The following is a 23098-nucleotide window of genomic DNA, read 5'->3' on the forward strand; positions in this document are numbered from 1 at the left end:
ATGGTCATCAGAACACAAAATTTACAAAACTTATTTTAAAATTAAAAACTGTGAGAACATAACGCTACACACACTTCAGGCCTAATAGTCATTTCACAAATGTAGGTTCATCAAAAGGACTGATTTAATATTTAGTAATATGATCATTGAGAACTAGTGACCAAGATGACAGTCTCATGATGTTCAAAATCAAATCCTTCATATATCTGCCAACCACACCAAACCTAATTGTATTCCTGTTGCTCTTATTTCTGTTAATAGGACCGTCTAGATATCCAAGCTTTAAACCTCAAAATTGTGTTTAAATTCCTCTCTCCCTTATCCCTTCAAAATCTGGTTGGTTGCAAAGCCCTAAAGGTTGAAATACACTACTAAGATATCTGTGATTATATACATATATACACACATATACATATATATGTGTGTGTGTGTGTGTGTGTGTATATGCTTGCCACCTCGCCACCCCTTTTTAAGTAGTTTTTACTGCTTTTTTTAAAAGTTTGGATCCTTGTTTCTAAGTTTAAGAGATGTCCTACCCTGACCTCCTAAATATCCATATTGACAGGAGATCTAACACAGAATCTCTTGGGATTCTCCAGAATCAGACTTCATCTGAAGGAGGTAGCTCTCCCAAGAACTTCAAATCTAGCATCGAAGGAAATCTTTAGACTGAGACGCCCACACTCCAGGCCTCCGGCTGCCAGCCTATTTAGTCTTTCCACCATTTTCTTTCCACTGTCATTTCCCACCTCTCTCTTGCATTAACGTTTTTGGTTGCTAGAATGAAGTTCTGAAAGTTTCTTCTCCTAACCCTGGTTGTCTGGGCAAATCTCGAGAATGAACACAGAGGTATGGGTATGAAACTTGCCTTATCTAAAAATTCCAGAAAGGGTGGGATCTATTTTCCTGGCTGATTCCAGCTGGGGCAGAATTTGTTCTAAGAGGCATGGTCCCAAGCATTCTGATACTTGTCCGGTCCTTGCTTGTTTTTTTTATCACAATTCACTGTGTTTTCTCCTGATTTTTAGATGCTTATGCACCGTTACTCACTCAATCCATGACCAAAATCCAACCTACAAAGACAGAAGTCACAACAAGCTCTGACAGCAGTCATGCCCAGCTAGTCTGAGATTGCATTGGATGGAAGTGAGGTAGCTATTTCAGAGGTCAGATTAGAGCAACAGTTTCCCTGCTGACCAAGAGGACAGCCCAGAAGAGAACCTGAAGGATTAAAAATTTCTACTGTGGAACTAGCATTACTTTGACTCCTGGAGCTTTCTCTTCCCACCATTTTTACAAATGACTTTAGCCCTGCTACATTTCCTATTCCACCTTCTTGCTAAACCTAAACTGTCCAACCAGCACCAGCCAACTACAAGAGTAATGCCTCCCTTTTCCAAAAACCATTTGACCTACTCTTCCTTAAACTAGCTGAATTACACTCAGGACTTTTGCCGACCAGCCTACTCCTCTTAGTGATATAGGACATTGACTTACAATCACAACTGTCACATGAACACAAAGAAGAGAGAGATTATTTCCTGGTGATATGTGATGGGGCAGATGCTTAGGAAAATACAAAAATCAAGTCTGACGCTCTGGACACGAACATGTAATGAAATATCCTTCTTGAATGTGTGTATGAAACTAATACTGAGCAAGCTATGAAAATTTCACAACAGCCTACTCCTACTTACACTCATGGAAGAGCAACACTATCCTTTACTGAAGTCCCTCATTTAAGAATTCAGCTTCTTTGTTTTTTCACTTGTAGAGATCAGGAAGAACCTTGCCTTTAGTGTCCAAAATAAGCTAAAAAATGTTGACATTTCATTTCTTCAGGGATCAACAATTTATGCTCAAAGCAATGGAAATAATGGTTAGAACACTCTTGCCGCTTGCTGGAATGGTCACTGGCTACTCTGAGTAGGAGCTCACAGGAAGCTGCTGTCTAGAATCCTCTGTTGTCTGACCCCTTCCTTATCACCCCCACCACAATCAAGTAACAAAAAATACCAACTGTAGAGCTTAGGAGGGTGAGGACAATTAAAGTCTTCCACCCTCAGGAAGCAGGGCAGGATAAACATGAGTGTGATGGAATAGGCGCTCTTTATATTGACTGATGCATTGCTTTTAGTGCAGAAAGACCTTTGACTGATTTTCTGGCTTTTGGTCCCCTTGTGTTGTAATTAAAGAACTGAAGCACAGCACAATTCAGAGAAGTAGAAAGTACTAAATTCAACAGACTATACGAGATGGGGTTAGAAAGAAAGGATATACAGACATGAGAATGATGCGGAGCCTTGAAGGACAGTAAGGAATAGTTAAGCAGGGCAGTTTTTCACAGTTGGATAGAGAGTAACATCTCTGGAATAAGGAGACACCCAAAAGGTTAAATACTATTTATCACCTCTGCTTGAAACTACGAGTCAATGAACAGCTGTGTTGGCTGTTAGGCTATCTGGATCCCCTCCTCAGGACCAAGAGGCTCATTCCCCAGTTGGTGAGTCCCTCTGTAGGTAAGGTCTTCAGGCCAAAGAAAGCTGCCTCGATCAAGTTTATAACTCCATCCAAGGACACCCAGCATCCATTGATTGGTGGATATGGAGTGTGAGGACCACATCTGATCTCCAATTAGAGCAGTTCTGACATTGCTGGGAACTTTGCTCTCATTTTATAATAGGTCAGCTTCTCTATCAGCCCAGTCCTATGTCCTTTACTGCCTTGCAGGTGTTAAAGCACCCACAGAATACCCCACAATAAACCTCCTGCACACACTACTCAGGAAACCTGGCCTAAGACAACAGCTTTCTCAAATGACCAATTCCTTCATAGATGTTATAAAATCACCAGCAATAAAACCTTTGATTTAAAAAAAAAAAAGACAATTGGATGAATCATCAGAATACATTTAACTCCAATAGAAAAATTTGTATCATGTGCTTAATTTTTCTGATCTTACTTGGGACATTCTGGGTTCTATTTTTAGAGCCCACTGGTTTAGACAAATGTGCGTAATTTGGAGAGGTTTCAAAGGCAAGTCAAATGATTAAATAATGAGAATGAAATTAGTATAAAAAGTGCTAGGAATATTTAGCTTTTTGAAAGAAAGAGGAAAGGGCTATCTTAACAATAGCCTTCAAATAATGTCTATTTACTCAAGTGAGTTGAGGATAGATGGTTGTGAGGTCAAACTGGAGGGACAGACAAGGATGGGGATTACCATGGACCCAGGTTTCTGCCCTGGCCTCTGGACGAGTCACCAGGTCTCCAGTCTTGACCCCTTATATTTCATTCTCTTTACAGCATCCAGAGCGATCCTCTAAAAAGCATCATGATAAATCATGTCATTCTTCCTCGCAAATCTGTCTCTTTGCTTCCCATCACACATAGAATAAAATTCTAGGTCCTTATCATGACTTAGAGATGTTCAGGGATCAGGCTCTGGCTATGTTTGTGGCCTGTCTCTTCCCATCGGCCCTGCAATGGGGTTCATGGGGGCCTCCAACAGGCCAGCCACAGTTGAGCTCAGGGATCTCCCCATGGCTGTGCTGGTAGACCAGCGACCATACACCCACCACCCTGTCACTTGCCTCCTGCTCAGTGGCTCCTAAGAAGGGATTTAAAGGACTACTACTTACACTTTATTCCTTTACCCCACTTTACAATTCCTCAGAGAATGTATTAGTTCTCTAATAAACTCAGAGTATTTATTACTTCTCAATCTTCTAATATAGGTATTTACATATTGTTCTTTATATATCATTATAGATTAATGCATATATAATTTAACTATATTTAATGCACATATATATTAAATGCATATATATTATAGATTAATGCATATATATATTTATATTTAACAAATATAAATAGATAATGCATATATATATTCTTTTTTTTTAATGTAGAGTAATTCATTTAGACTCATTTAGACTCGTTTGGTACCCCCACCAAAATGTAAGCTTTTTTTTTTTTTTTTTTTTTTTAATTCATGAGAGACAGAGCGAGAGAGAAAGGCAGAGGGAGAAGGAGGCTCCCAAGGAGCAGGGAGCCCGATGCGGGACTCGATCCCAGGACCCTGAGATCATGACCCAAGCCGAAGGCAGACGCTTAACCATCTGAGCCACCCAGACGCCCATGTAAGGTTCTTAAGGGTAGAGCCTCCAACTCTTACTTAACTGCTGTATGACCAGTGTCTAGAAACATGTCACATATTTTGGTAGATAATAAATAGTTGGTAGCTGGATGAATGCATGATTGTGATTGTTATACTCTGTATCCTCACTGTACCAGCTCCCTTAAGTATCCAGTAGATAAATAACCCAAACTCTTTTTATTCCCTCAAGTTGGGTGTAGGCCTGGTCTTCCCCTCTTGCTCAACCTAGTACTATGGATAGCCACACAGCCGTTCTACACTGCCAGCCTCCTTTTTCTGTTTGCTGGACTAGAAAGAGGATTATTTATAAAAAATGATCTAGCCCTAATATCTTTTTGAACGGTGTAGTAATAAGGGTGAGGTTTTGGAAAATTTAAAGCTACATTCGATCTAGAGTTACGAACACTTTATCATGTGTTTGTGTGTTTAGTTGTGCTGTTTTCCCCCTTCCTTCATTAGAATTTTTATTTATCAGGGAGCCTGGGTGGCTCAGCGGGTTAAGCGTCTGACTCTTGGTTTTGGCTCAGGTCATGATCTCGGGGTCCTGAGATCGAGCCCTGAATTAGGCCCCACTCTCAGCTGGGAGTTGGCTTGAGATTCTCTCTCTCTGCCCTTCCCCCCACTCATGCTCACTCTCCCTCTCTCTCTCTCAAATAAATAAATAAATCTTTAAAAACAAAAGAATTTTTAGTTATCGTTTATATTATTTTAGATTTTTTTCTTTAAAAGATTTTATTTGAGAGAGAAAACATGAGAAGGGAAGGGGCAAAGGGAGAGGGAGAGAGAGAATCTCAAGCAGACTACCCGCAGAGCATGGAGCCTGACTCGGGTCTCAATCCCAGGACTTTGAGATCATGACCTGAGCCAAAATCAGGAGTCTGCCACTTAATGGACTGAGCCACTCAGGAACCCCTGGTTTTGTTTTTCATTTATGTCCTTTCCTTTCTCATTTCCATTCTAGTGTAGGGTTTATTTTTGGTTTTCTAACTTCTTGAATGGAACACTTCATTAATATGTATATATATGTGCTCTCATATATATTATACATACTTATATTATATGAGAGTATATTCATTATTTAATATATATAATATATATTATCTTAGATGACAGATAAAGATATATATTTCATATATCTTGGTAACTCTTAATATAATTAATTTTTTAAATGTCTTGTATTTCTTGAAAAGGATATACAGTTTCTATTTTTTTAAGAATTTTATTTATTTGAGAGAGAGAAAAAGAGAGAGAGCATGAGCAGGAGGAGGGGCAGAGGGAGACGGAGAAGCAAGCAGACTCCCCATTGAGCAGGGAGCCCGAGGTGGGGCTCAATCCCAGGACCCTGAGATCATGACCTGAGCTGAAGGCAGAAACTTAACCGACTAAGCCACCCAAGCACCCCAAGAATATACAGTTTTTATTTATTGGGTACAATGTTCTGTGTGTAGCTATTAGGACAAGCTTTTTAATTGTGTTTTTCAGTTCAACTCTGTGCTTAACCTTTTGTATTTACGTCATCAGTCTCCAGTAGACTAACATTAAAATCAATAAATTTCTGTAAGAAAATATGTTCTCAAAAGTCTGCAAAGTTGATTATTTTTAAAATAATTTACTTATACAGTATTTATTATGGCCCAGACACTCTTCCAGAACTTTGCAAATATTAATTCACTTAAGGCCATGATCATTGCCTTTTCTCAAATAATTTTTCCAGCTGTTATAAAGTTCTTTTCCTATCAGGATTGAAATTGTTAGATTTTCTTTTATATGATGCTTAAAATGTACAATTATTATCTCACACATGATGCCTTTATTTTAGCAGTAGCTGTAGTTTTAATGTGAAGGTGTTTGGACATGTTGGTCTCTTTTGCTCTACCTGCATTATTAAATGGTATTTTACCTGGTATACATTTCTAGATTAAAGATATAATTCTGTTCCTTTTTTTTTTTTAAGATTTTATTTATTTATTTGAGAGAGAGAGAATGAGAGAGAGCACATGAGAGGGGGGAGGGTCAGAGGGAGAAGCAGGCTCCCCGCCAAGCAGGGAGCCCGATGCGGGACTCGATCCCGGGACTCCTGGATCATGACCTGAGCCGAAGGCAGTCGCTTAACCAACTGAGCCACCAGGCGCCCTAATTCTGTTGCTTTTTAATGTCAAGTCTACTAACACTATAATTGCTGTGGGTCTGAAGATAATCCTTTTTTCTGGTAGCTTTTAAGAATTTTCTTTTTTTATCCTTGATATTGTAAAATTTCACTGCATTATATCTATGTGTGGGTTTATTTTATCTATCTTTCAGGACACTTGTATTACTCAGTTACCATTGTATAAAAACGACTCAGTGGTTTTAAAACATCACTCATTGATAATCATGCAGCTACAGCTAGTCTTGCAATCAGCTAACCTAATGGGACTTGGCAAGATGGAGCACGCAGCTTCAGGCTGGGCCTGAACAGAACACGCTCACTGCTGCTCACATGTGATTGGCTGAAGCCAGACACATGACCAAAGGCAGCGTCAAGAGGTAGGGAAGGAGAGGTACTGTCCAGCATGACAAAGGGAGGTTTCATAGGGGACTAAAAATCATTCTACCATAATCCTGTAAGTTAGTCCCAAGCTGAAAACTCTCCTACAAACTTATTATAAATATTCTCAGACTTCATCCTTTAGAATATTGTTTCCAACTATTCCCTCTGTTTTTATCCTCTGTAGCTTTCTTCAGAAAATGTGCTGCAGGCTGACAAACTATTCTCTACATTTCAATTTTATTTTTCATAATTTTTTCTATTGACTGTATATCTCTTTTCTATTCTGGACAAGAAAATGACATTCTATCAAGTATTTTTTTCCTCATTTTGGATATCTAAAAATAAGTTTTATTTCGATTACATTACTCACACAATAATATATGCTCATTCTACAGAAATCTTATGATGTATAGAATGTTAAATCTTCAAACTTCTCCTGCCTCTACTCAGACTCTGAATGTTAATTCCTAACTCCAAAAATAAATATTTTTGTGCATTTAGAGTATATTTGGAATTCTTAATCTGTTTGTTAGAAAATGTATCTATACATGAACATATAAAAATACATCTTTGTTTTATGAAAACTTTTTTTTTTTACACATGTGATATTATAAAGTACATATTTTTGGGGGCAGATCCAAGAATTGGACAGGCCCCATGCAAGTGAAGTGCTCTGCATCTTATGCTTCCTTAGCTTTGTGGTAAATCTGCCCATCCATATATACAGCTACTTGCTTTTTTTCATGGAAACATTTACATTGGATACATTTTCATTGCACAATAATATATAGCTCACATAGTCTATTTTAAATATTGCATTTAATGTTTGTACTAAATCATCATATTGTAGTTTTAATCAAAATGTTTGCCAGTGTTGTTGTTAATGGATAAATATTTCTCTGGGAGGCACAGAAAGAACCGTAGTCTTTGTATAAAAGATATACATATTTTTAACCTGAGCATATACTGTAAAATTATCCTCCAAAGAAACTGTTATACACTTTTTCAATAAGTGGTATTATTAATCATTTTCCCCATTTTTAAGCATTGTGCTCATTGGTATGTCTTAATGCTTTGTATTCTATATTGATGAATTTGAATTTTTAAAATGTGTGTTTTTCTTTATTAAAGAGGATGAAACTCTTGAGGGATGAGATGGAGAATAAAAATAAAATATATACCATTTAATGAACTTAAAAAACAAAACACCAAAAGAGACAAGCCCCATTCTACTCCATCAGAGAGAACACAAAACAATGGAAACACTTACACATACACTTTGGAATAATAATCTGGCATTATCTACTGACCTGATGATGCATGTAATCATAGTTTCCCCCAAATAGTCCTAATTTACCTGTTGTTCCAGCATCCTGTTCCATTTAGTATTAATGGTTAGGGTACCATTGTGGCCCTGGGCAGCCACTTGGCTTACCAGCCAGCTATTCCTATACCAGCATGCAGTCTGCAAGATGTGAAAGCTTCCAGGCCACCAATTAGGGGGTCAGTGGAAATGTAAGAAATTATAGTTAAAAGAGATGTGAAATATATGTTTTTTTAAAAAAGGCTGAGCCATCTGCCATAAAACTTCTTTTTTTTTTTTTAAGACGTATTTATTTTAGAGAGAGAGAGAGAGTATGCATGCAAGCAGGGTGAGGGGCAGAGGGAGGGAGAGAGAATCTCAAGCAGACTCCTTGCTGAGCACCAAGCCCGACATGGGGCTCAATCTCATGACCCTGAGATCATGACCTGAGCCGAAATCAAGAATTGGATGCTTAACTGACTGAGTCACCCAGTGCCCCAGGAATTTCTAAATAATAATCTGAATACTTTTGCTACAGTTCTTTAGGTATTTATCATAAGCTGTACATCTATAGCTATTTTATTTATTCTGATGTTTGATAATATTCTTTTTATTTTGTAATAACCCATTTCAGAATAAATGGTTCAAAAGTCAAAAGTTACATATAAAATGCAAGTAATATAAACTGAAAAAATGAATTATGGGATTTTCATTTATTAGAAAACTGAAATGCACAAACATTTTGCAAAATGTTTACGATATTTATGATTTTCTTACATGTTAGAGTGATATTGTTATCAATATTTTTAAAAAAATAAATAAGACACAATTCTGTGGAAGGATACTCAGCATCCACTTTAGAAGTTAGTAAATTTAACACAACTACCCCAAAAATGGTGATTTAACAAACAAAAGTGAAGAAGATACATTTTTTTTTTTTTGAGAGAGCACACGTATATGGGTGGGGGGCAGGGGATTGCAGAGGGGGAGAGAGAGAATCTTAAGCAGGCTCCTCACCCAGCATGAAGCCCAGCCTTGGGCTCGATCTCACCACCCTGAGATCACGACCTGAGCTGAAATCAAGTTGGTTGCTTAACAAACTGAGCCACCCAGACACTCCAGAACATGCATTTATACATGAAACATGTAAGCCTGTGAAACATGACTTTTCATTTAGATCAGATGGCTAATCTCTTAAATAATTTTTTCTCATATCAATGAGTTACTGTAAATAATTATAAAATGAATTGATACCTGTTAATGTGGTGACTCCAGTAGTTTCATCAGATGCTTTAAGCAGAAATCAGTTAATTCCAATAAAATTTTTTCATTGAAATTAAAGAGTCAAAATAAAGTGTTTAGAAATTCATTCTGACAAAGGTAAAGCATACAATTTTATAATAAATGCTTTTGTGAATTTATTAAAAAGTTTAATACTAAAGATAAAATTGCTTGGTTTATGGTGATAATAGAAATACAAATTTTTATGGACCATAACACCATGGTGAACACAAAGTTCTCACAAAATTAACAAATCTTACAGAAATGAATTTGGATCTGTGGTGCATACAAAAATTCATAACTGCATCTAAACAAATTGTAATATTTCAATGACCTAGACAGAAGCTGTAGTTGTCAAGTTTTACAATATACATGATTTGAGTAAATAAACTATGAAGTTTTCATAATAAAGTTGATGTTGAAAACAAACAAAAATCCTTCAGCACCTTAGTATGCACCACACTTTGGATTTTAGAAATGTCTGAGTCTTTTCAAAAGAGTCTTCTTTAGAAATGTTGGCTCAGTCGATTAAGTGTTCTGACTCTTGATTTTGGCTCAGGTCATGATCTCAGGGTTGTGAGATCAAGCCCCGCATCCACTGAGTGTGGAAATTGCTTAAGATTCTCTCTCTTCTTCACCCTCTGTCCCTCCCCTCACTCTGTCTCCCTCCCTCTCTAAAAACATAAATAAATAAAAGAAAAAGAAAAAAAATGAGTCTTTGAAGAATTATTTGGTAAATCGACCTAAGTGTACTACAATTGTACAGAACTTTTTTTTTTTTTGTAAATGGGTCCTCTGAAGTTAGAGAACCTTTGTTTTTCTAACACCAGTACAAATATGCAAATTATTTAATAAATTTAGTATCAAAAATCTTTGAAGCTTTCACTGAATTAGTTATTGAAAATAAAGTATACAGATCATCCCCAACTTAGGATAGTTGGACTTAGGATATTTTGACTCTACAATGGTGTGAAAGTGACATGCATTCCGTAGAAGACATTCTTCAAATTTTGAATTTTGATCTTTTCTGAGGTGAGTGACATGCAGCACGATACTGTCTCAGGATGCTGAATGGTGGCAGCTCCCGGGAGCAGCGCCATCACGAGGGCAAACAATGGATACACCTAACCTTTCTGTACCCATACAACCATTCTGTTTTTCACTTGCAGTACGGTATTTAATCCTGTGTATCAGCTTTGTGTTCAATAATTTGCCCGACTGTAGACTAACGTAAGTGTTCTAAACATGTTTAAGGTAGGCTAGGTTAAGGTGTGATATTTAGTAAGTTAAGTGTATTAAATGCATTTTCGACTTAACGATATTTTCAACTTATGGGTTTATCGGGACATAACCCCATCATAAACCAAGGAAGATTTACACAAAAAAAATACATTACAAGATCAAGAGACAAACTGAATAAATTAAATAAAGAGCATCAACCTGTTCATAAAATTTCATTTTTAAATTATATAAATTATATAATCCCTTTCTATAGAATCTTGTCTTGCAGGAGGAAATTTTTCATGGAGTTTTTATTTTTTTTTAGGATAACTGTTTTTTTTTTTTAATAGAATGGAATGAAATTAAAAAGATCTATAATTTTGCAACATAAACAATTTGAGAGGGTTTTCTCCTAATGAAACTATTTGGAAAAAGAAAAAGATTCTTAGTAGAGCCTAAAAGATAGTATCTGTGAAAATAGTGTAAAATAATGAAAATTTTCAATAAAAATATTCTCCAGTGAGCAAATTTTTTTCTGAGTTTAGATTTATGTTAGCCCTTTCAGATAGAATATCTTTCTCAATTACAGAGAAGAGTGGGAAATTTAGATTTATTAACCCACTAAATAAAATTTAAAGGGACACATGGCAATTGTGGAAGAAATTTGAAAATATTAAGACTACATTAAAAAAATGCATTCAACATACAAATAATGACCGATTAATGAACTGGTTAATAAAAGTTATTTTATCTAAATCTAAGATTATTCTGCTTATTGACTTAAATGCTTAAATAATAAGCATAAACTTTTTTTCAATTTTATATTCATAGTACACAGATATTATGCTTATTTTTCAGAACCAGTTTGATTTCTAAAAACTGTTTTAGGACAGTACTATTTAATTAGCCAACCAATGTATTATAACCTATTTGTCATTCAATAAATATAAAAAACACCTTAAAATTATACAGTGTTGTTTGTTTTAGAACACCTTTAACTCTCCAAGTGTCCCAGTGTCTATAATAACTTATATGGTGACCCTGCCTATGACTGAGTAATACCTTTCTTATTATTTACCCAAAAGAATTCGTGCACAGGAAACCGAAGTGACAGATTCAAAAATGTTCACAGCTCTAGTTTGAGGTTAAAATAAAAAACAATCCAATTGCTTTAACTGTGTGATATACAGAAAAGTCATGAAGAGAGTAAATCCTAAGAGTTCCCATTACAAGGAGAAATTTTTTTTCCTTTTTTCTTTTCTTCTTTTTTTTAAATTGTAAGCATTTGAGATGATGAATGTTGGCTGAACTTAATGTGGTAATCACCTCACAATATATGTAAATTAAACCATCACACTGTATGCCTTAAACTTATACAGTGATATATGTCAATTATTTCTCAATAAAATTGAGGGAAAATCCAATTGCTCAAAACCAGAAGTTGAATAAATATAGTTTGTTATAGATTACTATATTACTAATGAAAATGAAACAATGTAACACACAGATGAATCATACCAACCTAAAACTAAGGATAAGGAGACATACATAAGGAGATACATACTCTATGAGTATACTCACAAAACATCAGAAACAGATTAAACTATCATTATTAGCCAGATATTCACAGGAGACAAAACTATAAAGAAATTTCAAGAGGGGCGCCTGGGTGGCTCAGTCATTAAGCATCTGCCTTTGGCTCGGGTCATGATCCTGGGGTCCTGGGATCAAGCCCTGCATCGGGCTCCCTGCCCTGCGGGAAGCCTGCTTCTCCCTCTCCCACTCCCCTGCTTGTGTTCCCTCTCTCGCTGTGTCTCTCTCTGTCAAATAAATAAATACAATCTAAAAAAAAAGAGAAATTTCAAGAGTGTTGTTACTTATAAAGAGAAGATAGAATCAAGGTTTTGGGGGTTCTGGAAATATTCTATTTCTTGACCTTGATGAGTTTAGACAAATGTCTCCCTTATAATAATTCATAAAGCCTACATTCGGATTTCATTTGTTTTACTGTATATGTGTCAAATTTTCATTTTAAAAAGAAAATTTTTATTCTAAAATCCTCCTTTTGGGGCGCCTGGGTGGCTCAGTTGGTTAAGCGACTGCCTTGGGCTCAGGTCATGATCCTGGAGTCCCAGGATGGAGTCCCACATCGGGCTCCCTGCTCAGCAGGGAGTCTGCTTCTCCCTCTGACCCTCCCCCCTCTCATGTGCTCTCTCTCTCTCTCTCTCTTATTCTCTCTCTCAAATAAATAAATAAGATCTTTAAAAAATAAAAATAAAAAAATAAAATCCTCCTTTTGTCATTTGCCAGAATAGTTGATACTTTTGAAATATAAAGCTGTTAAAAAATTATAAAATAGGGGCATCTGGGTGACTCAGTCATTAAGCATCTGCCTTCTGCTCAGGTCATGATCCCAGGGTCCTGGGACCGAGCCCCGCCATTGGGCTCCCTGCTCAGCGGGAAGTCTGCTTCTCCCTCTCCCACTCCCCCTACTTGTGTTCCCTCTCTTACTGCCTCTCTTTCTGTCACATAAATAAATAGTCTTTTAAAAAATTATAAAATATATTTTTTATCAAAGTGATTTTCCTAATCTTGGTGAGCATGTGTGTGTGCGTATGACTTGTGCTTACGTGTATGTTTCTATGTGTATATATGTGCACCTCTGCGTGTTTGTCTGCATGAGTGTGTGTGTGTGTGTGTGTGTGTCTACATATGCATTTGCGTGTGAGAGTGGTTTGTATGCTTTGGGGTAAGGTAAGGATACATTTCTTGGCATGGAAAAATATGATGATCACAGAAAGATGAAGATGAACTTGGAATTTGAAAATGAAAAGCCCAAAACAGAAAGAAAATTTCAAGTAAAGGAAATAAGAGAAATAAGTATATTGTTTTCATCAACTTTGGTGTTTTAAGATACATACTTTAATATTAGCTTATTCCCAGATTTTTGTTTTCTCAGTGTGTGGTTCATGCAACTATAATGACTTTGTGAAAATAGAGCCCTTAGCTAGGAGAGGAAGAGCTCCACCTGCTATTCTCAGATTACTCTCATTTCATACTTCTTTTCACTACCTCCTTACGAGTATTATGCCCAAACAAAAACAAGAAACACCTGCTGTAATTTACACAACTTTCAATCAATTCATCAGTAGCTTTAGCGTAAAAGAAAGAAATCAAGCAAATTATTAATCTGTTTGGGAACTGTGTGAACAGATTTAAAGAATGTGGGTATTTTCATTTCAAAGTAATTTGGTTTCTTCACCTTTTGTAATTATGGAGCACCAAATTCTTTTTGCCTTGCCACTTAGAATTTTCATCATTGCCTTTTATAATATTTATTGAAAAAGTCTATGAATATCAGGCACCACCAAATACAAAGACACACACACACCAATTCCACAAACACAGATAACATGGTCCAGCATTTTCTAAGAGATTCAAGTTTCATTATAATCATTCTGCCATTCCCTCAAATTCTGAATTCACTCCTTTAATCCTCTCAGCCTTTAATGTGGTACTTTGATTCTCAGGTAGCAAATTCACTTAAACTAAACAAAGATTTATTGATTGACTGTTACATAATATATTGGATAAGTGCGCAAACTCTGAAGCTTACAGATCTGGCTTTGAATAGTAGCTCAAACGATAATTAACTATGTACATATGGGGCACATTAGTTAAACCTCCATACAATTCTACCTCCTCACCTGTAAAATGGTCATTATATCCTGAGATAAAACTTTAGTAATGTAGAAACTAGCTATCAAAATCAAGAAAAATGAAGTCATTATTAGAAAGGTAGTCCATTAAGATTATTGAGCAATTGTCAATTCCCCAGGTTTGTCTAGTAATACAAATATTTGGTGAACACTTTTTTTTTAAAAGATTTTATTTATTTATTTGACAGAGAGAGACACAGCGAGAGAGGGAACAGAAGCAGGGGGAGTGGGAGAGGGAGAAGCAGGCTTCCCGCGGAGTCGGGAGCCTGATGCGGGGCTCGATCCTGAGCCTAAGGCAGATGCTTAATGACTGAGCCACCCAGGCGCACCTGGTGAACACTTTCTTTTGTTGCTTGGTTTCACCTTAAATAAATGGAATGTAAACCAAAATATTTCTAGGGTTATATCAAATTTTGTGTATCTACTGCAAAAGTTGAAAAAATAATAAATAATTGGAATTTATTACCAAAACAAGTCATTTGTATGGCATTTTTGCATAATCAAATGCACATACAAGTGCCCACCATCTGCTAATATTAGTAAATACAGTACAGCAAATAACCTCACTGCTCCTCATCAATCTCCAGGTTGGAAAGCCTAGGGAAAACATACAACCCATTTTCATTCTATAGGATTGGCTGAGTGAAGAAAGAAAGAAAGAAAGAAAGAAAGAAAGAAAGAAAGAAAGAAAGAAAGAAAGAAAGAGAAAGAGAGAGAGAGAGAAAGAAAGAAAGAAAGAAAGAAAGAAAGAAAGAAAGAAAGAAAGAAAGAGAGAGAAAGAAAGAATTTCTTTCATAAATAAATACATATTTATGCCCATTATGTACCTCTCCTGAAGGTAAAGTTTGTAGTATTTTTTTCTCTTTCTAACTTAGGAAGTTTTTATCAAGAAAAAGAAAGAAGAAAGAAAGAAAGAAAGAGAGAGAGAAAGAAAGAAAGAAAGGAAGGAAGGAAGGAAAGAAGGAAAGAAAGAAGGAAAGAAAACTAAATGTTTTCATTTACCATCATTAAGTACTACTTTTTTAATTTTAAAAAAATCTTTGGAGGCTCATTTTCAAAATACATGGTATGATCTCTCCACAGGATAGTAAAGTTAAAATAAAATAATTATTTGGCTGTGAATTATACTACCATGTTCAAGGTACATTTTGAGCACAGTATCTTTCCATTTTCTGTATCATCTTCAATTTCTTTCTATGGTTACAGGATACAGGTCCTTCACCTCCTTACTCAACTTTATTCCTCGGTATCTTATTCTTTTTGATGCAATTGTAAAAGGGGTTGTTTATTTCATTTCTCTTTCTGCTAGTTCATTATTAGTGATAGAAATGCATCTGATTTCTGTATATTAATTTTGTATCCTGCAACTTTACTGAATTCATTGGTTAGCTCTAATAGTTTTTTGGTTGAGTGAAAACAAGTTTTAGTTTGAATGTTATTAATTTTTCAAAGCTTCTCTTAATTTTTTTATGCCTCTTTATTTGGTTTAGAGAATCCCTCACTAGCCCAAGATTAATTTTCTGCTAAAATTTTTAAATTTTGTCTTTCACATTTGTCTTTAACCGATCTGGAATTTATTTTTGTGTATTATATGAAATAAAGATCCCATTAATTCTTTCAAAGTCCTATTCTTTTTTTTTTTTTTAAGATTTTATTTATTCATCTGACAGAGAGAGACACAGCAAGAGAGGGAACACAAGCAGGGGGAGTAGGAGAGGCAGAAGCAGGCTTCCTGCTGAGCAGGGAGCCCAATGCGGGGCTCGATTCCAGGACCCAGGATCATGACCTGAGTCGAAGGCAGCCACCTAACTGACTGAGCTACCCAGACATCCCCTCAAAGTCCTATTCTTGAACACTCTGCCCAATCACTATTAATCCGAAATACCAGTTCATTCATATACATGCATGGATCTGATCTTGGGTTCTTTTCTCTGTTCCATTTTTTTTTTCTTTTTGGAGAGAGAGGTGGGGGAGGGGTAGTAGGAGAAGGAGAAAGAGAATCTCAAGCAGACTCCATGCTCAGCGTGGAGCCCGATGCTGGGCTCAATCTCATGACCCTGAGATCATGACCTGAAATCAAGAGTTGGACACTTAACTGACTGAGACACCCAGATGTCCCTGTTTCATTTTTCACTTTTCCTATCATTTAACCAAAAGAACATACCCTTAGTTGCTACAAATATATATATTTGCATATATACGCACACCACGTACAAATGTTCCCCCTACTCATTCTTACATATACATTTTAGAATCAGCTTTTCAAATTGAAAATAAATATTATTGGCATTCTTGTTGGAAATATATAAAATAGATCTAATGTTTTCAGAAAAATTGACAATGTTATGACACCTAATGAGCATTTTATATCTCTCTAGTCAATTTCAATCTTGTTTAACATCTTTCATTAAAGTTTTCCAGTTTTCATCATAAAGGTTTACATAAATTTGTCATATATATTCATAGGTACTTATTGTTGCTTTGCAAAATAGAATTTTTTGTTGAAGAACGTTCACATGCTTTTAATAGCATTCAGACATAATCTTTGGTACTTTATTTTTTTAAAGATTTTATTTATCTATTTGAGAGAGAGAGAGCACATGAGCAGGGGTAGTGGCAGAGGGAGAAGCAGATTCCCCACTGAGCAGGGAGCCCGATGGGGGGGCTCAATCCCAGGACCCTGGGATCATGACCTAAGCTGAAGGCAGATGCTTAACCGACTGAGCCACCCAGGCACCTCAATCTTTGGTACTTTAGTAGTCTATTGTCATTGCTATGCTAGGTAAAATTTTTCTTCAGATAACATAAGGAGAAATGAACTTCATTATCTAATCCTGCTCTTACTTTCAATAAATTTGCTATTTTATTAATGCCAGTAATTTCTAAGTCCTGTAGAATTTCTCTTGGAAGTGTTCTCACATCTGTCCCTTCCTCATGTCCATCCAGCTTTCACACAATAACACTTTCTTACCCCAGCCCCCCATCACATCAAGCCTGAATTTCCAGAATAGCTTCTCAGATCGATCCATTGTCTAGTGCTCCACCAAACCCCAATCTAGCCTACAGAAAATCTCTTAATGAATGAAATGGACCTTATTCCCTAATAAAAATGTACAATGTCTAAAATTCATATCCTATTAGATTTTCCCTGCTTCTCATCTAACTTCCTCTAGAAGAGCTTTTGTAATATATATTTACAGTCTGTTTTTCCATCTTGGTATCTTTCTCTCCCATCAAACCAGCAGGCATCTTTGCCATCTCTCTTATCCCTTATTCCAACATGCCACGTTCACTCATATCTCTGAAAGCTTCTGTCATATCTGTCCCTGTTTTCCAATGTTTTCCATACTTCCCACATAAAAAACAATACTCGCACCTTTGAAATCCAAGTTAAGCCCCACTTTGATTTTAGGTTTTCTCTTGTTACTCAACCCACATTCATAACTCACAATCCTAAATTCCTTAATAATTACTCTTTGCATGTTCATGTTGTTAGAATACCATATAATGTGCTGTGTTCCCGTTTTTATATTTCATCTGTTGGCAATAATGGATTGAGTTTGTAATATGGTCAGACACTGTTTCTGCAACCAAACCTCTTTGATATGTTTCAAATGGGACTTTTTGCATCCCCAAAATGAAATGCGTTGACCTAAAAAGTAATAGCTGCTCAATCAATATTTGTTTCTTAATTTCCCTTATTTACTCTTCAATTCCCGTAACAGAGCAGTTGTGCACACATTAAACACTGAATGTACATATTTATGCCCATTATGTACCTCTCCTGAAGGTAAAGTTTGTAGTATTTTTTTCTCTTTCTAACTTAGGAAGTTTTTATAAAAATGATAGAGTTTCTATGGAAAAATCTGTATATAGTGAATGAAAATGCCAGAATTTTAATATAGGTTTTGTCTGATTTGCCTAATTTTTATTATTATAGTTTGCCTTATTCCAAATCAACTTAACAGAATAAGAATCAGAATAAATTCAGAATAAAGCATCAGCACTTTGGGGTTAACATTAAGTGGGCTATGTTAATACTTCATTATGAGCATATATTACTTATTTCTCTCTCATAAGCCTATCAGTAATGAGTATATATGATTGTCAAACACCTTATTTATAAAAGAGGATATTTTAGCTTAATATCTCACAGGTAACTAACTTTTTATAAGGTACAATTTCTACAGCCCACCTATTTACTTAGGACTCAATTAATTTGCTTCCAACCACCTCTTTTAAAGACTGCAGCATTTCTTTTTTTTTTTTTTAAGATTTTATTTATTTATTTGACAGAGAGAGAGATAGCAAGAGCAGGAACACAAGCAGGGGGAGCGGGAGAGGGAGAAGCAGGCTTCCTGCCGAGCAGGGAGCCTGATGTGGGACTCGATCCCAGGACCCTGGGATCATGACCTGAGCTGAAGGCAGACGCTTAACGACTGCAGCATTTCTAACTTCATCTACAGTTTAATCTGTTTGAACTTTAAGTTGTAAAAAACTGTCCTGACTGAAGCCATTTTAAAATAGAGTTGGAGAAAGCCATTTCAGAGAAACTGCCTTACCCACCTTTGTTTGATCTGGGCGCAAACCTTTGGAGTGGGCAAAATGGCAATTGTTTTAAGCAATTACCTGAGGAATCAGTAGGAGAATGAACATTTTGGTCACAAGATTGATAGATGTGGGGTTTCTGAAGATAAAATCAGTTGTCAATTGATGTCTAACCAAGTTAACTTGTTAACACCCAGAGAAAAACTTTTATTTTTCTTTTTTTCAAGTTATGTAATTAACCCCCTTCCTCTTCCTCATAAAAAAACCTTTGCCTTCACCTTAGAAGCAGGAACACTATTTGGGTAACCACCTGAATCTGTGCTCCCCAAAGTGCAATGCTTTAACCCCAAATAAACACTCATTTTCCTCTTTCTCTCCAGGTTGACAAAGTAAAGACAGGAAGCAGCCATTAATGATATAACACTTAGAATAAACTCCCTAAATGGAAACAGATTTTGTAATTCCAAATATAGAAGTTTGTAATTTAATTGAATGGCAAGTATTTTTAAAGATTTGTTTATTTATTTGAGAGAGAAAGCAGGGGGGTGGAGGGAATAGGGCAGAGGGAGATAGAAAGAATGCCAAGCAGGGTCCACACTCATCACAGAGCCCAATGCCAGGCTCAATCCCAGGACCCTGAGATCATGACCTGAGATCATGACCCAAGCTGAAACCAAGAGACATACGCTTAACCGAGTGAGCCACCCAGGCGCCCCTTGAATGACAAGTATTTGAACAAGTGAAGGAAAAATAATCCATTTCTTCTGTCCATTTTATTTCAGAGAAGTAGTAGATGCTTAAAAAAATGGAAGTATATTTCCAATTATAGGTCCTACTATTCTAGGAAATATGGATATAGATAACTAAGTAAGCTCTATATAATACCCTTATGAGTAGTGAAAACATAAAAACTATCAGTTTATACTCTCTTAATAGCTTCTTATAATCTAAGCGTATTTTCTTCTAGACTGTATTGACTATGATATTTCATCATGTTCTTTATCAGTGATATAATTTCTTTTACTATTATGGATATTAAACATTTCCTGCTATTTTCCTCCCACCCTTCAAAAATATGCCATCTAAAAAAGAATTAAAGGGGCACCTGGGTGGCTCAGTCGGTTAAGCGTCTGCCTTCAGCTCAGGTCATGATCTCAGAGTTGTGGGATCCAGTCCTATGTGAGGCTCCCTGCTCAGTGGGAGCCCGCTTCTCCCTCTCTCTCTCTTTACCCCTCTCCCCCACTTGTGCTCTCTCTCTCTCTCACTCTCTCTCAAATAAATAAAATCTTAAAAAAAAAGACATAAAAACTTCAATAAACCACCTTTGAGAAATTCCAACAAAAGCAAAGTTCAAACAATTGCTTAACTTAAAATTTTATCAGAGCTTTCTGACTGTGGACACCACCGTGTAAGCATCCCTAAAGTCTCCCTGCCCACCACTGTCATATCTAAGTTAGAGTCTCCTAAAGAGCCTGAATAGCTGCAGAAGTTCTTCATCAGAGGTTTGAGCTTTGAAGAAACTGATAACAGTCTAAGGAGCCATTATGAGCCATGGGGAACATTTATGAACTTTGTGGTAATGAGAGATCCAAAAACCAATGCCTCAGAGGTTTGGGTTTGTCAGGTTTGCCACCGTGGGGGAGGTGGATACAGCCATGAATGCAAGACCACACAAGGTGAATGGAAGAGTTGTGGAACCAAACAGGGTTGTCTCAAGAGAAGATTCTCAAAGACTTGGTGCCCACTTAACTGAGAAAAGGATTTTTGTTGGTGGCATTAAAAAAGACACTGAAGAACATTATTTTTAACAGTATAGGAAAACTGAAGTGATTGAGATCATGACGGACTGAGGCAGTGGCAAGAAAAGAGGATCTGCTTTTGTAATATTTGATGACCAGGACTCTGTACACAAGATTGTCATTCAAAAATATCAGACTGTGAATGGACACAACTGGGAAATAAGAAAAGCCCTATCTAAGCAAGAGATGGCTAGTGCTTCATCCAACCAAAGAGGTGGAAGTGCTTCTGGAAATTTTGGTGGTGGTCTTGGAGGTGGTTTTGGTGGGAATGACAACTTTGTGGAGGAGACTTCAGTGGGCGAGGTGGCTTTGGTGGCAGTCAAGGTGGCAGTGGATATGGTGGCCGTGGGGATGGCTATAACAGATTTGGTAATGAAGGAAGCAGTTTTAGAAATGATGGGAGCTATAATGATTTTGGCAGTTACAACAGTCAATCTTCAAATTTTGGACCCATTAAAGGAGGGAATTTTGAAGGCAGAAGCTTTGGCCTCTATGGTGGTGGAGTGCTATACCTCGCCAAACCATGAAACCAAGGCAGCTATGGTGGTTCCAGCAGCAGCAGTAGCTAGGACAACAGCAGAAGGTTTTAATTATTGCCAGGAAACAGAGCTTAGCAGGAGAGAAGAGCCAGAGAAATGACAAGAAAGCTACAGGTTACAACAGATTTGTGAACTCAGCCAAGCACAGTGGTGGCAGGGCCTAGCTGCTACAAAGAAGACATATCTTAGACAATACTCATGTGTATGGGCAAAAAACTCAAGGAGTGTATTTGTGACTAATTGTATAAAAGGTTATTTTAGTTTTTGTTCTGTGGAAAGTTTAAAGGATTCCAACAAAGGATTTTAATGCAGATTTTTTTTTTTTTTGCACCCATGCTACTGATTGCTAAATGTAATAGTCTGACCATGATGCTACATAAATTGTGTCTAAATAAATAAATGTTGTATCAGAGATTTTAATATTTTAATATGCTGTATGAAATGTCAGGAAGGACAACACTCTGTACAGGATTTCCTGAAAATCTGTAACCATGGAACTGAAGGACAGAAAATTCTTCCACCCCAAGATATGGCTATTCTCATATTGATTATTTTAAGCTGTTTTTTTCTTTTAAAATTTATTTATTTATTTTAGAGAGAGAGAGATAGCATGAGCAGGAGGGAGAGAGAGAATCTCAAGCAGACTCCATGCTGAGCATGAAGCCCAACACAGGGTTCGATCCCAAGACTCTAGATCATGACCTGAGTTGAAACCAAGAGTCAGAGCCTTAACTGACTGCACCAACCAGGCGCCCCTGGTTATTTTTTTAAGTAAGCTCTACACCCAGTGTGGGGCTTGAACTCATGACCCCGAGATCAAGAGTTGCATCTTCTACCAACTGAGCCAGCTAGGCACCCCTTAAGATGGTTATTTTTAAGAAACTGCAGACACAAGAGAAGCTCTGAAAACTGAGTAGAAGTTACTCCTTTGTAAGAAACATTTACATTTATAATGGAAATCTCCATTCATAAGGGTGTCTCATTACACCTCACTATACCTGGAAGAGGGAATGGCTCAATCTCTAGAAATTTATCTATGGAGAAGACAGTGAGTGAAATCTGTGTGACAACCTTATTTTTGTTGACTGTGCTTTTCTTGGCAACCTCTCATAATAAACACCCATCTTCAATGTCTTCTTTTGTCTTTAGCTGAAGATGGTATTTAAGGTGATGGGTTCAGTCATTTTGAGGTGTTACTCAGTTCTTGGGTCTTTCCCATGTATTCATGTTATTAAACTTTTGTTTTCCTCTTGTTGATCTGCCTCATGTCAGTTTAATTATTAGATCAGCCAAAGAACTTAGAAAGGTAGAAGAAAAATTTTTTCCCCAACAGAACTGTTCCTTTTTCAACTTTACCATAGGATTGAAGACATTTTGAAAAATCTTGTTATAGTGGAAACTGTGGGTTTTTGGATTCCTGGAAGCTACATTTAAATCCCAACCCCTTCCAGCTCTGCCTCTGTTAATTAAGTATTTGAGCCTTGATATAGTCATATGTAAACAGGAAATATTACTGACCTAATAGGCCATTGTATAAATGGCATAAGCTAATTCAGATAACTCATTTCAACATTTACTTAGGTCCTAGGCAAAGACCAGCACTTGGTTAGGAGCTAGAGATAAAGAGATAATTAAGACATGACTCCTAAGCTCAAAGAGTTCACTATTTTCAAACTTACTCGCCAGTTTTTAATATGGGAATTCCCTCTGGCCACATTCTTCTTATTTTCTACATTCTTCTCTGTATCTTTCAATCACTCTTTTGTGGCTGTCAGCTCCAAACTATCACATTCCTAACCAGAGCATTTTAGCTCTCCATTTCCCCAAACCAACTATCCTTGAACATCTAAAGCCCATAGATGGAAAACAAAAGGTCATATATTCTGGATATCTATCCTTACAGGTACAAAGGATGGAAAAATATTTGAAAGCAGAGATTTTCTTAAACAGACTTCAAGTCAGATTTGTCACAATTATCTCATCCAGTCTTGACATAGAT

General features: G+C 36.6%; 1 pseudogene; it reads left to right on the forward strand.

The window, feature by feature from the left end:
* Window positions 1-527: 527 nt before the first annotated feature.
* LOC115940789 (heterogeneous nuclear ribonucleoprotein A1 pseudogene) lies at window positions 528-21455 on the forward strand (annotated as a pseudogene).
* The last annotated feature ends 1643 nt before the right edge of the window (window positions 21456-23098 follow it).

The sequence above is a fragment of the Leptonychotes weddellii genome, chromosome 6 (assembly GCF_054177405.1).
Source record: "Leptonychotes weddellii isolate Sample4059 chromosome 6, ASM5417740v2, whole genome shotgun sequence".
In the NCBI taxonomy this organism is placed as follows: domain Eukaryota; kingdom Metazoa; phylum Chordata; class Mammalia; order Carnivora; family Phocidae; genus Leptonychotes; species Leptonychotes weddellii.